The 17883-nt window shown below is 36.7% G+C and overlaps 1 protein-coding gene across 6 annotated transcripts in view; it reads right to left on the bottom strand.

The window, feature by feature from the left end:
* The window catches only part of TLK1 (tousled like kinase 1), a 150690-nt gene that overhangs the window by 67070 nt on the left and 65737 nt on the right, over positions 1–17883 (bottom strand). For 2 of the 6 annotated variants that reach the window (XM_061184764.1, XM_061184773.1), the window contains exon 3: positions 17672–17740. The exons of 3 other annotated variants lie outside the window; for them this stretch is intronic. The gene's annotated coding sequence lies outside the window, so the exon portion shown is untranslated. Of the gene's footprint in view, positions 1–17671; positions 17741–17883 lie in introns of those variants that run through there. One more of the 6 variants, XM_061184792.1, reaches the window with a different exon arrangement.

Here is a 17883-nt window from a genome sequence, read left to right on the forward strand (position 1 = left end):
CTACTAAAAAGAACCATTCACCTAAATGCCTAAAAATTATTATCCAACAACAATCAAAGCAAATTCATAGATTATATCCTAAATCAGGTGTCTGCAAACTATAGCCAGATGGCCAAATCTGGCTGGCCACCTGTTTTTGTAGGGCCCATAATCTAAGCATAATTTTTACATTTTTAAATGTTTGAAAAATATAAAAACCAAACAAGAATATTTCATGATATGAAAATTATAAGAAATTCAAATTTGTGTCCATAAATTTGGTTCTATTGGAACACAGTCACACTCATTCATTTATGTACTGTCTGTAGTTCCTTTCACACTACAGCAGCAGAGTTGAGTAGCTGTAACAGAAACTGCATAGCCCATAAAGCCTAAATACCTAGCCCTTTACAAAAAAAAAGTTTGCAGAGCCCTGTCCTACGTGATGGCTTGTTCTTAAATTACAGGTTTGCTCTTTTAACTGATAGGAAGTATTTCCATCAGGCTAAAACAACAAGTAATTTTTGTGCAGTCTGACAGAATGCTGTGCTTAGTGAAAAATTAAAACCAAATGTGCACAAGGCAATGGCACAGGGCCCTCAAATTCTAGAAGCTTGGCAAGTACGTCTGGTGCCAGAACAAAGGATATCTGAATGAATGAAACATCAAGGCAGCTTAAAATAAATCTCTAAAGGCAACGTAGTCCTCCAACAAGGAAGGGACTTAATCCGTATTTTGATGTCTCTTGTAAGTAGTTCTGTGATTAAACAGTATGAATGACAATATACAACCTAACTCATACTGAGCATCTATGGTTCCCCAAAGTATTATCTGGGGAATTTTAAGTTCTCTCACTGACATTCTGCCAACAAGATAACAGATTCAGAGAGGTTTAAGTGAATGTTACTAATCTCTGAATTCTTTAAAGACAGAAGTTATACTTTCTCCCCACCTCCTCCTCCCACCTCCATACCTAACATGATAAATAACAAATATTAAATAACTTACTCAAGGTAACCAGGATTCAAATCAAATTCAATTCTGTGTATTTCCAAGGCCTAAATGCTTTTTCCCCCTTCTATGTGTCATGATTATATATCCTACATCAAGAAGTAACTGAATGAATCAACCATACAAAAATACTTCAAATTTTCATTAAGTTCATAAATAAAATTCATTATGTCCAATAAACTGCCTTTATGTTTTCACATCGTAAACCAGAGATCTTAAAGAAATCCACTCTAACTAGCAATCTACTCAGGAGACAGACTGACATACCAGCAATTTAAGGTAAATAGTTCATTAGTTTAGTTTCATACTCAAAATTACCAAACTCAGACTTAAGTGGTAACCAATCTGTTATTCTCCTTGGAATAAAAATATCACCAAATTAAAAATTCTAAGTTAACAGTTTTATAAAGAACCCTATAATCTATCTTAAAACAAAGGAGGGGACTTCCCTGGTGGCGCACTGGTTAGGAATCCACCTGCCAATGCAGGGGACACGGGTTCGATCCCTGGTCCGGGAAGATCCCACATGCCGCAGAGCAACTGGGCCCGTGAGCCACAACTACTGAGCCTGCGCGTCTGGAGCCTGTGCTCCGCAACAAGAGAGGCCGTGATAGTGAGAGACCTGCGCACCGCGATGAAGAGTGGCCCCCGCTTGCCACAACTAGAGAAAGCCCTCGCACAGAAACGAAGACCCAACACAGCCCTAAATAAATAAATAAATAAATAAAAATAAAAAATAAACACACCATTTTGCCTTCCTATGAACTTTAATCTTTTTTCACCCACATCCTAGTATGACTACCTCATGCTGACCTTTGACTTCATTCTCATCTCATAGATTATTTTAGGGCTGTTCTGTCAGCCCCAATGGACCATAATTTCCTCAGAAGAAAGTACCATGAGTCTCTGAAAAAACACAGACTAAGAATCCAACTCTGGGTCCACTATTTACTATAACTTTCAGTATGTTACTTAACCCAAGACTCAATTTTCTCATCAATTTTAAAGGTGATAATATGGCATAAAAGGATTGTGGGGATTAAATGAGAAACATACCAGAAACATAAGTAGTATAGCATCTAGAACAGTGTATAGTCTATATCAGTAAGCTATTCTTATCTGAATGGCTATCCTTCTATTACTCCAAATAATCCGCGCACTTTTATGTTTCAAAACTTCAATCACGTGTCACTTGTTAAATAATTAGCAGCTTCTGCCCTAATAGTTTACAAATAACTTGTAGGGTTTGCAAAATAAGCAATATTTCAACTCTGATCTCAACCATAAGCCACAGAACTTATAGTCTAGGCCCTAAGTATTACATCACTAACCCTAAGACAAATGTACTTCAAACAGTTTTTTTGGTTTTGAATTTAAATAATCTGAGCAACACCTATATTAAACAAAACAAAAACTCTCAATGAAGCCTAATGCTGCCAATTCTCCTAAGACATCCTTTGTGTATGGACTTATTTGGGGATTTAAAAGCTAGAGGATTTAGGGTAGGCAGAAACTCATCAAATATTTAACCTCTAAAATGGCTCATCACTGAGAAGAAAAAGTTCAGAATACTATCTGCGACTTTCAAATTGTACTCCAGAGACACCTTAGAGGACAGAAGGTTGTGTCTCCAAAGTTACTAAAGGGAAGGAAGGAGCAGGTGGCTGAGCTAAGGCTCTAGCCACCAGAGACACATCCTATCCCACCTCTACCCCATCCCTGGGAACACAGCATGTCTTATTTTAATATTGAGAGTCTATATCAGATTTCTTCAAAGAAAGAGCTCGATGGCTTCAAAAATGTTTGAAAAACCACTGATCCTGACCAATCGATTTCCTAGAAAATCTAAGGGAGATCAACCAGGCCACTACTGTATTTCTGTAAAGTGTAAAACTTGGACATATTGAGCATTTTATATACAACATTTTCAAGCTTGTTACTGCTCTCAATAATGCTGTCATTCTTTCCTCTATTTTTTCTCAATTATTGCACTATAATTGACCACAACAGGGAAGGATTATTATGGAAGGCAAAATAATATGACTTGGCTTTAAAGTAAAGATGGAAAGACTACAGTATTATAAAAAGTTAAAGAATTCCGACATACAGTGGAACAGTGGTTAGGAGAAAATGATGGAAGAAGAAATTGGTATTCTTTAAATCAATTCAGCTTTATAAATGCTAGTTTGTAATCATACCAAAACCTGAATGATTACTCTGATATTTAAATGTTCCAAGCTATTACTGTGAATTTATATAGCATTTTCCAGAGTTGGAAGGAAGTTCAAAAAACAAAGACAAATCTAAAGGACTCAAGAGGTGATAGTGATATACCTAATGTTCCAATTTCATTTGGAATTTAAGTCAGTGATTACTAAACAAGGTTTTCATATCTAATCATGTGGCCTGTTGGTTTATCTTACAATAAAAATAAATCTGCCTTTCATCAATGCAAATAAGACCAAATATAAGGAAATAAGAACCTTAATGCTGTCACAGAATGAGGGAGAGAAAGCAATATGGATTGTTCCAGGAAAACAGATAACCACCTCTACAAGCCTCCAACTAGAGAGATATTTTAAATTACTGGCATAAATGCATTATAGAAAATTGTAACAGTATGTGAAAAGATATTATAACATCAACAAAAGAGGAGTGGATATTAAAATTTATTCTTCACCTCTACCTTAGGTAGAGTCCATCAGCTCCAACTGAACAGAACAAAAAGAAAAGTGAGATAGCATCACCTGTAACAAAATTACTACAGTTAACAGACACCGATATATTTAATTTCTTTCTGTTAAAGGAGAAAATACTTTAAAGTAGAAAGAAAAGTTACTCTAATATTAAATAATATCTGTAACAAAATATTCAATCCTCAAACTTGTCAGAATGAATTTTTTTCTGATTGATTCATTTAGCTAAAGACTGGTTTGAAAAACACAACTCATTGGCTATTTCAATGATTCATATAGTTACTCAGGTCTCAAATTCAAGGTCACTATACTTTGAACAAATGGCACATAAACCTTTTTGCCCGCAGCTGGTAATAACCATGTTTTATTCACATTTCTAGGCAAAACTTAAAATGTGGGAGAAATCTTTGTTATTTTAATGGCACATAACAAAACAGCACTGAACTAAAAAGGGAAATCTGGAGCCTTATAAAAATAATCAATGTAAAATAGATGTTCTAGTCAAGAATATCAAAGATACAAGATACTATTTCTTCCAACATTTTGCTATAAAAATTAGGTTAGAATAATGCACTGTAAGAAAACTGAAATTCTGTAGTGAAAACTTCCTTGCTGCTTTGTATCCAATTTACATTTAGATAAAACGTATCATAAAATATGTATATCCTAATTCCAGGATGATTTTGAGCTGGCATGACCTGAAATTCAGTCTTTCTCTGCCCAAGAGTCAAACTTTAATACCAACTATTATCTGTAAATGTTTGCTTGAATCTTTGACACCTAAAAGATCTATTATTTGGCTGATTTCAATATAAAAAGCATAAAAAGTTCATGTACGCAACATTTTGGGATCCTATCACCAAATAAAAGCATTTCCTTGCTGTTCAAAGTAAACCCAATCAACATATCAGCAATTTTTAGTGTAGCCTATTTTCTCCTGTATTGCCTTTATCATTTAATAATACGTAATATCAAAGATGGTAGAGAGCCAAAGAGATGAAATTAGGTAACCCTCAACTAAAATGCACGCTGCCTTACCGGTAACTAAAAGTGTGCCAGCTCACAACATTTTTAAAAGCCTGAAGGATTTTTACTCCCTCCACAAACATACAGCATCCATAACCACATCAGTAACTAAAAGAAATATAATACTTAATCTTATTTTCAATTTTTAAAAACTACCTTACTTGCCATCCTCACAGTTGTACTTCTTAGGTTCCTATTACCTGGACCCATTTTAATTTACATTCACATATGCTTAAAAGGAGCATACTAAATCTTCGATATTGATAAAGCGCAGTTTTGTTTGCCATTTTCTTATCGTTTATATAGCATAACTATTTCTTGGCATTTTCCCTTCTCTGGCTTTCCCTTTGACTTAAGGCTTTATCTGTTAAATAGTATAAACCATAAAATTAGAATAAAGCTGGACTTCCTCCTCTGTTCATATGATCTGACAGGCAGTTTTCAAATCATACAATCAGAATAAAACAGCCATAGAGAGCAAATGCTGTGGAGGGTGGGGGGAAGCAAATTTTCAAGACAACTTAGTCTGGAAATGTTGGCATTTTGAAGAGTACCTGTAATAGTAAAATTGAGAACGTGATTTCGCAGCTTTTCTCCCATTGTGACACTCATGATGCAGTAACATATCCTGTATAGTATCCCTATAGACACTGGCTGAACATGAATCCCTAGATCCTTATACAATTATGTCTTTGGAATAGACACTTTTAAGCGTAAATGCTGTGCCAGAGGATATGCACATTTAAAAATTTAAAGATATTTCCAAATTGTACTATCAAAGGTGATATTAAATCTTTACTCACACTATAACTGTATGAGGGGCTTCCCTGGTGGCGCAGTGGTTAAGAATCCGCCTGCCACTACAGGGGACACGGGTTGGAGCCCTGGTCCGGGAAGATCCCACATGCCACGGAGCAACGAAGCCCGTGCGCCACAACTACTGAGCCTGCGCTCTAGAGCCCGCGTGCTGCAACTACTGAAGCCCGCGTGCCTCGAGCCCGTTTTCCGCAACAAGAGAAGCCACCGCAGTGAGAAGCCCGCACACCACAAGGAAGAGTAGCCCTTGCTCACCCCAACAAGAGAAAAGCCCGCGCGCAGCAACAAAGACCCAACGCAGCCAAAAATAAAATAAATAAAATAAATAAATTTAAAAAAAAACACCATTCACTTTATAGCAGTACACCATACTCAATAAATATTTGTTAATCAATAAGTTTTTTTTTTTTTAAAAAACTGTATGAGAATGCCCCAAAATCCTTTAAGATGTTTCCCTCACATGGTTTTTTTTTTTTTTAAAAAGTGGGATTTCATTGTTACAGTTTTCTCTATAGCAATACTGCATTATAACCAGAAAAAAAGGGGTTGATTTTATTTTTTAAAGGAAATTGTTCTATCATTTATCTATTAGCACTGATTCTCAATGTTGACTATACTTCATAATCACAAAGCTGTTATTTAAAGCTCATGCTGGCATCCCCATTCCAAATTTAAACATCTCTAGAGGGAGACCAAAGGAATCTATATTTTTTAAAAGCTCCAAAACTAATGCTGATATATCATCAGGATTAGCAATATAGCCAATCTAATATATAATAATATAGCATGTACTTCCTGCACATTCCACTCTAGAGAATCCCTAAAATTAGTAAGTTATTCTATATATAACCTTCCATTAAGAACTGCAGACCAAAATTGTGACATATAACAGAAAATTCATTAGGATAGGAGAAGTCCAGTGCATTGTCATGGTTACTCAGTTATTTTAGAAAATGAGAATTAATCTTAAAGAAAATTAGTAAAATACTCACTATGTTCTGCTGATATAAAAATACACCTAATATTTTTAAAACTCTACTATAGTACAAGCATACCTCATTTTATAGCGCTTCATAGATACTGCATTCTTTTACAAATTGAAGGTCTGTGGCAACCTTGATCTAGCAAGTCTTTTGGCACCATTTTTCCAATAGCATTTGCTTACTTCCTCTCTCTGTATCACATTTTAGTGATTCTTGCAATATTTCAAACTTCTTCGTTATTATATTTATTATGGTGATCTGTGATCCATGATCTTTGACGTTACTACTGTAATTGTGTTGCAGCGCCACAAACTGTGACCATATGACAGTGATCTTAATAAATGTTGTGTGTGTTCTGACTGCTCCACTGACCAGACATTCTCGCCCTCTCCTCGTGCTTCCCTATTCCCTGAGATACCACAATATTGAAATTAGGCCAACTAAAACTCTACAATGGCCTCTAAGTGTTCAAGTGAAAGGAAGAGTTGCACATCTCTCACTTTCAATCAAAAGCTAGAAATGATTAAGCCTAGTGAGGAAGGCATGCTGAAAGCTGAGACAGGCCAAAAGCTAGGCCTCCTGGGCCAAACAGTTAGCCAAGTTGTGAATACAAAGGAAAAGTTCTTGAAGGAAATTAAAAGTACTACTACAGTGAACACACAAATTATAAGAAAGCGAAACACCGTTAATTGGGGATGTGGAGAAAGTTTGAGTGGTCTGGATAGAAGATAAAACCAGCCACAACATCCCCTTAAGCCAAAGACTAATCCAGAGCAATTCTATGAAGGCTGAGAGAGGTGAGGAAGCATAGAAGAAAAGTATGAAGAAGCAGAGGTTGGTTCATGAGGTTTAAGGAAAGAAGCCATCTCCTTAACATGAACGTACAAGGTGAAGCAGCAAGTGCTGATGTAGAAGCTGCAATGAGTTATCCAGGAGATCTAGCTGAGATAACTATTGAAGGTGGCTACACTAAACAACAGGTTTTCAATGTAGATAAAACAACCTTCTCTTGGAAGAAGATGGCACCTAGGACTTTCATAGCTAGAGAAGTCAATGCCTGGCTTCAATGCTTCAAAGGATAGGTCGACTCACTTGTTAGGGGCTTATGCAGTTGGTGAGTTGAAGTTGAAGCCAATGTTCATTTACCATTCTGAAAATCCTAGGGCCCTTAAGAATTATGTTAAGTCTACTCTGCCTGTGCTCTATAAATGGACAACAAAGCCTGGATGACAGCACATCTGTTTACAACATAGTTTACTGAATATTTTAAGGCTACTGTTGAGTCCACTGCTCAGAAAACAAAGAGATTCCTTTCAAAATATTACTGGTCATTGACAATGCACCTGGTCACCCAAGAGCTCTGATGGAGATATACAAGATTAATGTTGTTTTCATGCCTGCTAACACAACATCCATTCTACAGCCCACAGGTCAAGGAGTAATTCTGACTAAAAGTTTTATTATTTAAGAAATACATTTCGTAAGGCTATAGCCATAGTAATTCCTTTGATATAATTCCTTTGATAGATTTGGGCAAAGTAAACTGAAAACCTGGAAAGGATTCACCATTTTAGATGCCATTAAGAACATCTGTGATGCATAGGAAGAGGTCAAAATATCAATACTAACAGGAATGCGGAAGAAGTCAATTCCAACCCTCATGGACGACTTTGAGGGGTTCAGGACTTTAGTGGAGGAAGTAACTGCAGGTGTGGTGGAAATAGCAAGAAAACTAAAATTAGAAGTGGAGCCTGAAGATGTGACTGAATTGGGGCAATCTCATGATAAAACTTTAATGGATGAGTTGCTTCTTATGGATGAGCAAAGAAAGTGGTTTCTTGAGATGGAATCTACTCCTGGTGAAGATGCTGTGAAGATTGTTGAAATGACAGCAAAGGATTTAGAATATTACATAAACTTAGTTTATAAAACAGCAGCAGGGACTGAGAGGACTGCCTCCACTTTTGAAGGAAGTTCTACCATGGGGAAATGCTACCAAACAGCGTTGCTGCTACAGAGAAGTTGTTGGTGAAAGGAAGAGTCAATGTGCAGACATCACTGTTGTTTTATTTTTAAAACGGCCACAGCCTCCCTAACCTTCAGCAACCACCACCCTGATCAGTCAGCAGCCGTCAACACTGAAGCAAGACCCTCCACCAGCAAAAAGATAACAACTTGCTGAAGGCTCAGAAGATGGTTAACATTTTTTTCAGCAATATAATTTTTTTTTTTTTTTTCAGTAGAAAGGAAAGGTGCTTTAATCAGAAAAGCCGGCAATCTGGGAAGAAGGTGGACTCATGTCCCAAGAGTAACTCTGAAGATTTCTTGCTCAGCCATGACAGTTTTTAAAGGGAAAGGGGGGTAAGCAAGATAATATTTTTAAATTAAATCAGGTACATTGTTTTTTCAGATATAATGCTACTGCACACTTAGACTACAGTATAGTATAAACATAATGTTCATATGCACTGTGAAACCAAAAAATTCATGTGACTCACTTTATTTCGATATTGCTTTGTTATGGTGGTATGGAACTAAACCTGCAATATCTCTAAGATACACCTGTATAAGATACTGAAACCAAATTGCTCAGTAATGTCAACTTGTGCTGAATGTACTTAAGTCTAAAAGCATATTTACCAGAAAAAACATCTGTGAAGTGCTGCCAGTCCAGGCATATCTTGGATTGGCAAATTTTATAAATCATCTTAAATCTAAATATTTCCAAAAAAGAATACCACTTTTTTCAACAGACTAACTAGGGTCATTTATCTAACTAATAAGTTAGATACTACATTAGTTATACAGAAAAAGTATAGAACAATAGTTGAGAACATCACTTTGAAATAAGACAGACACTTTAAAATTAGAACTTTGACTATTAACTTACTATCTGTGGGCAAATTAACCTCTCTGGGCTTCTGTTTTCATACCCAGAGATATGAAACTTATAGAGCTGTAATCTAGCTCCACAGGTAACATGCTACAACTTTATTTTCCCTCCTTCATTAATGGGGTGGTTCCCAACCAGAGGAGATCTGCCTCTACCCCCCGAGGATATACGGCAATATCTGGAGACATTTTTGGTTGCCACAACTTAGGGGTGGGAGGATGGGCTACAGATATCTAATGCATCATGCAGAGATGCTGCTAAGCATCCTACATTACACATGACAACTCCCTCCCCACCCCGAGAATTATCTGGCCCCAGATGTCAATAATGTTAAGGTTGAGAAAGCTTGCTTTGATGAATACATAAGAATCACATGTAGCTGACACAAAAACTGCCTTATACTACAACTAAAGTACATTATTAAATTTATTTATTCAACAAATATTTACTGAGCATCTACTACGGTTAAGTGCTATACCAGGGTCCACTTTAAAGTATATCTTCATTCTTAAAATGACATGGCATGTTCCTCTTCGAATCTTGTTTTCAACAGTCAGCTTAGAACTTTCTTGCTCTAAAAACCACCCACCCACACTAAATGTACTTTTAAAAAGGGAAACATTTAACAGCTGTTTGTTTGCTTTCTAAATACATGGCCTACAGAATCAATATTTCAAGATTTATTGATTTATAAGAAATCAAAAATTATCTAGACAGAGTATTATCAGAGTTTCCAAGAAGGGAGCCTAAGTGCTTTTATTTTGAAAAGGTGATTCTGACACACATAGTCCTCCACCTTTATGGAAACAGGGGCAGAGTCAGCCAGTATCAGGCCATTTGATTTACAGTATTTTTCCTTCCAGAAGACTAAGGATATATATATTCAACCAGGATAGACCTACTTCCTTTGCTGTGAACTCTGTCATATAACACATTTTAGAGTTAGACACTCCATAACTCTAGCTGAATATACTTCCTGTAAGAGCTCGTCCTTTAGGGACTGCCTCGGCCCTTCACTGCAGGGGGCTCGGGTTCGATCAACAACAACAAAAAAGAGTGTGTCCTTTAATGTTTAGTGGCAGAATTAAATAGTTTTCTCTTTTTAAATAAAAGGAAAATTTACAAATTAATTCCAGGTATTTCACAGGAACTATAATTTCTAAGTTTGATTATTAGTCTTAACAGAGAGAGAAAAAAACAAATTTATTTCCTTACTGAGAAAATGTCTTTATTGCTGTTACAAAATCTTACTAACCTCACCTAATAATACAGTAAGAAGAAGTCAGTGAGAAAATACTGCCAAAATGAAGATAAGTAAAGGAGAAGACAGAGGAACCAATCAAACAGAACACCACAAAGGGCATTTATCAGGCTAAAACATTTCAGAAAATAATGTAGGTTACAGGACACAAAGAATATTTCTTAAAATTGATGAGGGCAGTAAACTAGGTATCTAACAATCTTTAGAAGCTGAACAGATTTAAACAGAATAAAGTCAAAAACAAGGTAATTCATTTAGGGGGAAATAGGCATAAAAATGTTAACTTTCAGCGACTCTTAACTATACATCACTAAATTCATTTTGCAAGTTTTCTTTCTTATTGGGTGCTCAGACTAAGACATTAAAGAAAAGATTTGTCCAGGTTATAACACATATATACATATATAAATATATATATATATATTTTACATATATATATATAAAACTTAAATGATTTTAAAAAAATCAATCTAAAATCTGAAATTTTAGGCTGGTATTATCTCTATTTTCAAATAAAATCATAACTTCCAATCAATCTAAGGTAACTAACTGTTCCTTGAGGAAACATTTCAGCTAAACACTATTTAGAAGGCAAAAAGGAAATATAAAAATGTAGAGATGGGGATGTATATAAAAACAAGGTGAAAACTGGAAATGCTCATTTCTTAATCCAGCCAATTCACTAATATCAGAGACATCCCATTTAATCAATTATATATGTCTATATATAATTTTAAATATCAAAAAAGGAGATTTTTTTAAATTAAAAAACTATTGAAGAACTATATAAATAATATGACTTGTTCTAAAAATGAAAATAATGCCCCCCCCAAAGCTAGGTCTAAGGTAGTTTTAGTTCTAATTCCCTAGTATTCTTAATTTCTACTTCCTCCAAAATATGAAAATAAGAACTCACATATAATGTGGCCTTTAAAAATTATTTTTTAAAAAGAACAAAACAAAGCATTAATGCTTCAAAGGGTCTTCAACTCCATAACTTCAATTCAAATAAGGAGGGGGAAAATCTGACTTAAATACCAAGACTACTTCTAGAAACTAAAATCAAATGAGAAAGTTAATTAGATCTTCTTTCATAAAATGGCCTTCATTAATCGTTACAGGTAAATTAAGACAATCAAGGCACTGTATCTATATTATATTCCTCTTTCATTACAATCATTACAATTCTGAAAGTGCATCTAAGTTTAAATGTCTAGACGCAACAACTGTCCCAGCTTCTGTATATCTATAAATTAAAATCCTTAATCTTAAATAACTCAAAAATCCCCAAATGCACTTGGATCAAAAATAAACAGTAGGGACTTCTCTGATGGCGCAGTGGTTAAGAATCCGCCTGCCAATGCAGGGGACATGGGTTCAAGCCCTGGTCCAGGAAGATCCCACATGCTGCAGAGCAACTAAGCCCGTGCGGCACAACTACTGAGCCCATGTGCCACAACTACTGAAGCCTGCGCATCCTACAGCCCATGCTCCGCAACAAGAGAAGTCACCGCACTGAGTAGCCCATGGACCGCGACGAAGAGTAGCCCCCGCTCGCTGCAACTGGAGAAAGCCCTCGCGCAGCAAGATCCAACGCAGCCAAAAATAAAATATAAATAAATAAATTTAAAAAATAAAAATAAACAGTAATTCAATGCCAGTGGATAGAGGGTTAAAGAATTGACAATTACCCAGAAGGAAGTGGGAAATAAACTTTAGCTCTAGAAAAAGATAGTATATGTTTTAAATTGTTCAACTCTGATTCAGGTTTATATAGAAGTAGTATAAAAGATAAATATTCAAAATTAAATTAAGACAAAAATGGAATAATTGACGTGTGTCTGCTTTACAAACATCATTATGTAGTATATTGTACGTACATGTAACAATAGGCTTAAAAATATATTTCAATGAGATTTATATTCAGTCTTATATTCATTCACAAATAACCAACCACAGTAAGAAATAAAACAGAAAAATATATTCTAGGACATCCAAAAGAAAAGGTAGGGAGGAGGTATGGATATGGTATTAATATTATAAATTATAAATTCCAAATGAGCTACAAGATAATTTATCTCAGCATCTTGGGGTAAGGTACAGTGGGGACAGCAACTGTACAGAATTTAGAGAAAGTGAAGATGATCTTCATGTTTAGAGAGGGAAGGGTCCTGCAAGGAGAATGGCAAATGGGTGGATCCAGGCAGGTTCTGAAACTTGGAAAACGTTGATAAAAGGAAATATGGGCTCCTTCTCTCATCCTCATAAATAATCTGAACTTTCAGCCAGTAGATAAGGCGCACAGACCATGTCTCTAACTCCTTCAGGCATTCTAAAACATTTAAATGAGTGACCCCTCTCCCCTGTAAACTACTTCCTTGTCTCTCCCATAAATTTTTTATCATTCTCCTCACACCCCCAACCTACTCATGATTCTTCCTTCAGTTGATAACCTCTATTTTCACTGTGAAGAAAGAGAAAGGTTATTAGGTATGGAAATTCATCTATCAGAGGAAAGGATGTTCCTAGTCAGTCCTGTCCACAACTAACCCTGTCCTCCCAGAGTCTGGAACTCACCATTCATACCACCTCCAGGAAAAATTTAGCTTAGGACCTCCCTGGTGGCACAGTGGTTAAGAATCCACCTGCCAATGCAGGGGACACAGGTTTGATCCCTGATCGGGGAAGATCCCACATGCTGCGGAGCAACTAAGCCCATGCGCCGCAACTACTGAGCCTGCGCTCTAGAGCCCGCGAGCCACAACTGCTGAGCCCGCGTGCCACAACTACTGAAGCCCGTGCACCTAGAGTCTGTGCTCCGCAACAAGAGAAGCCACCACAATGAGAAGCCTGCGCACCGCAATGAGAAGCCTGCGCACCGCAATGAGAAGCCTGCACACTGCAAAGAAGAGTAGTCCCCACTCACCGCAACTAGAGAAAGTCCGCACGTAGCAACGAAGACCCAACGCAGCCAAAAAAAAAAAAAAAAAAAAGTTTAGTTTAGTTTATCCTCTCTCTTCAGCACTTTGCTTGTCCTTGTCCCATCACGGGTCTGCTATAACCCTTTCCCTAGCACATAATAGGTCTTTTAGACTCTGGATACTGCCTCCTTTTCTTCACAGTCAAGATTCTTCCAAGAGTAGTCAATATATGCTCACTTTCCAAGTGCTCCTTAATCAACTAATATCTGGCATCTTGCTCCCATTAGTCTACTAAAAGTAAGCCTAAGTGACAAACTCTTAGTCACTTTTTAGTCATTATCTTAATTCACTTCCATAACATTTAATTCTACTCATTATTCTCCTCCTCTTCTATCCACCTCCTTACCTCCTACTACTCTTTCTCCAGCACACCCGTCTCGCCTGCTCACATTTCCTAGCATTACACACACTATCAGGATGAGTTCATCTGCAAAAGCAGTTTTTAAACTTCTGGGTCTCAAAACCCGTCTACAAACTCTTAAAAACTGTTGAGTTCCCCAAAGAGCCTTTGTTATGTGGGATATAACTACTGTTATTTACCATTTTGGGATTTAAAACTAAAAAAATTTTAAAACACCAGAATACACAATCCATAAATCATCAGAATAATGATATCATCACATGTCTTACAGCCTTTGGAAATTTTCACTGTAAACTCATGGAGAAATGAAAGTTAAAAAGCCAAATATGTCTTAGCATTACTGTAAAAGGGCAAATAATGTCTTAGCACTGTTTGTATGCCAAAAACCACTAAGTCTTCATCTTTAGCCTGACCTCCTTCCTGAGCTCCAGACAGCCCCTCTGCCTTGGTCATTTCATAAGTATTCAAACTCAGTGCTGTCCAGAATTTAATTCATTACCTTCTATGCTAACCTATTCATCTTCTTTCTGTGTTGTCTATCTCACTCAAAGACACTATCATTCACCTAAAGCTAGCTACCTTTAAATAATCCTCCTCCCTTTCCTTCTTTACCCTCATTCAGTAATCAAACCCTACTGCTTCTACTTTTAAAATCTAGTGGAATCTGAGAGCTTGTCAGAAATGCAAACACCCACTCCAGACCTGTAAGAACCCTTGGTAATTCACTTGCTATTAAAGTTTGAGAAGCATGGGCCTGGGTGGTGATAGCATCAATAGTTACAAAATCCAAAGAAGGCAGAGCCCAAAAGGCAAACTTGAGAACACTGTAATTAGAACCCCCACCTGAAGTTTTTCTTCCTGTTAAACCTTGGAGTTTTGTAAAGGCAGCAGCATTCCTTAACTAAATGGTCTTCCCAACTTAGGTTTCACCTCCCTCCCATCCTATCCTATACATTGCCCCCTGAGGGAGCCTTCTTCATCTCTACTTGTTTTGTTTCCTCTCCTTTCATCTCCTAGAAAGAAGTCCGAATTCCTTACTATGAAAGACAAGAGCATTCAAACCCTGACCCCTGCCTATCTTTCACCATTCTTGCGCATCTTCTCTATACCAGAAGTTTACAAACCAGATGAATCACCCAGGCAGCTTGGTTTTTTCTTTTTTAAGCTCCTCAGGTGAGCTAAAAGGCAGTTAGGATTGAGAACCACTGCCTTACATCTTGAACAAAACTTTGTGCCATGCTTCCATGGAAAAGCAAAAGCACATCCTAGTGCCTCTGCCTGCTTTCTTCTCATACTTTGCCCTTGTCCTCTGGGATGAATCCATAGGCTTTCTTAACAACTTAACTATCATCTGTTCTATTTTTTTTAAAGATAAAGAGACTATTTTTTTTTCATTGATTAATTAACTTATTTATTTATTTTGGCTGTGTTGGGTCTTTGTTGCCGTGCACGGGCTTTCTCTAGTTGTGGCGAGCAGGGGCTACTCTTCGTTGTAATGTGCGGGCTTCTCATTGCGGTGGCTTCCCTTGTTGCAGAGCATGGGCTCTAGGCGCGCGGGCTTCAGTAGTTGTGGCGTGTGGGCTCACTAGTTGCAGCACACAGGCTCTAGTGTGGGCTTCAGTAGTTGTGGCACGCGGGCTCTAGAGCATAGGCTCAGTAGTTGTGGCGCATGGGTTTAGTTACTCTGCGGCATGTGGGATCTTCCCGGACCAGGGTTCGAACCCGTGTCCCCTGCATTGGCAGGTGGATTCTTAACCACTGCGCCACCCGGGAAGTCCCTATCATCTGTTCTTTGAGGGAAGACCTCTCTTTCTCTTCCTTCCCTACCTCTCGCCTGCAGGCAGATGGAATTAGGGGTTTCTTGCTCTTTGCTCCTATAGTACCTTGTGCTTACATCTATTACAGCATAGCCCACACTGTTTATCAAACAGTTTGTTTGTCCTACTAGACACTGATCTCATGTGAAAGCAGGAATTGTATCCTATTCATCTTCATATTCTCTGTGCTTGGGCACAGAGGCTAGAAGATAATAGATATGTAACAAATGCTTACTGAAAATTTTTGGAGCCTGTTGAATAGACCTAGAGTGATGTAAAATAAAGCAAAACAATACCAACACCTTCCTATCTACTAGACGATTTCATTATAAAAAAAAAACCCTTTCTGTTTTACAATTCTACATTTAGAAATAAAAGGCAAGTTTAATTCATATATAAACTGCAATGAAAATTTTCAGTTGAAGTAGATTTAATCAACCCAACAGTGAATATCAGATGCTTTTCACTTTTAATAGTACAAGGATAGATGAAAACAAGAGGGTTCTGAGTGTCTGAAAACAGTATTAAGAAGAGGATAGAAAGCAGGGGGTTATTAGTAGGTTAAAATCTTCATAAATACTAAGAGGAAGTCACAGATAATGTCCAATTGATGAACCAAAAAAGATATGCATATTATTTATATTAAAATGTGGAAATAAATACCAGGAAGAAAAGCTAAGAGAATGGAGAGCAGGGTGGGGTAAGGGTGAGTGGTAGAGAACTGCTATTAAAAAATAATACTAAACCTTTCAGCACTATTTGTCCATAAAAACAAAAACTGTTATTTTAAAAAATGTGATGGTTCAGGGGATGGATTACCAAAAGAATAAAATGACATCAGCAGACAACGAAATACTACATAAACTTTACTATTAGGTGTACTGGGGGAAAAAAGAAGTACTTCTATCCTGCAGCTGTTTACTGCCAACAACTTTATTCATGACTTATATGAATATCTGTATTGTGACGTATATGAAATTTCACCCCAATGGAGTTCATTAAGGCATCTAGTACAGAAATAAAATCTGGGAATCATTTTCCAGACAAATCACTTCTTAAATGGAAAGACAGACCACCCTCCAAATTTCCTTCTTCAAATTTTAAGGAAAACATATAATCCATAGTCATTTCCAAAATATTATGCCACTTGACTTAATCATTATTTTGCAAAAATTCCAGATACAGAACACAAAACAGCAAAAGCCAAAAAATTTTAAGATTTTTCTATCGTGGCCCCAAATGTCAAAATTTCTACACAAATAAAGCTAAGTACATCCAATGGTTAACCAAATTGTATTTTAGTGCAAATACCATTACGGTCTTTAAAAAAAATTTTTTTTTAACCTAAGAACATAGCCAAAAGTGAGCCTTAAAATTCTTTTAAGAGAAGTGGTATTTTCTTACAAACTGATTCTTTTGGAAGATTTCAAATATTGCATCTACAACGCATACTGGGAATATAGATACCTATAAAGAACATAGAAATATATAACCATTACATGTGGTCTAACTTTTACTATATTTTTCTATTAAAAAAATCTATCAGAAACACTAGATTTGGTGAACAGAAAAGAGAAATATCTAAAATTATTTTATTGCCCTTCATAACATAAAAGCCTAAGAAAAGAGGAGGCATGTGAAATTACTATATAGACCCAAATCTGTGGAAGTATCAAGAAATGTTCCAAAATCCAGGAAATATAAAGTGAAAACATTCTTGATATGGTTTTTGAAAAAAATGTACTTTGACAAGATCTAAACCTACAATTTTTAAGGACTTAATGTGTGTTAATTTGATAAAAACTAAACTGTGATAATCTGGTGCTACAGGGGCTACTAACGCTTACCTCAAGGGAACCTACTGCAGATAAAGTCCCGTCACTTGCACAGTCCTTTCAGCTGCCTGCCAGTTGTCTCTGTGGAAGGGAAAGCCTGATGAGTGAGAGCCCTATGCCACACTCCTTTGGAGTGTCAGGGTGCCTGCACAGAACTCCACAAAACTGTCTACCTAGAGATTCCTAGATGCTTTCAATAACACAGGGCTTAAAAAGATGCCACC

The sequence above is a fragment of the Eubalaena glacialis genome, chromosome 1, assembly GCF_028564815.1.
Source record: "Eubalaena glacialis isolate mEubGla1 chromosome 1, mEubGla1.1.hap2.+ XY, whole genome shotgun sequence".
Classification (NCBI taxonomy): Eukaryota; Metazoa; Chordata; class Mammalia; order Artiodactyla; family Balaenidae; genus Eubalaena; species Eubalaena glacialis.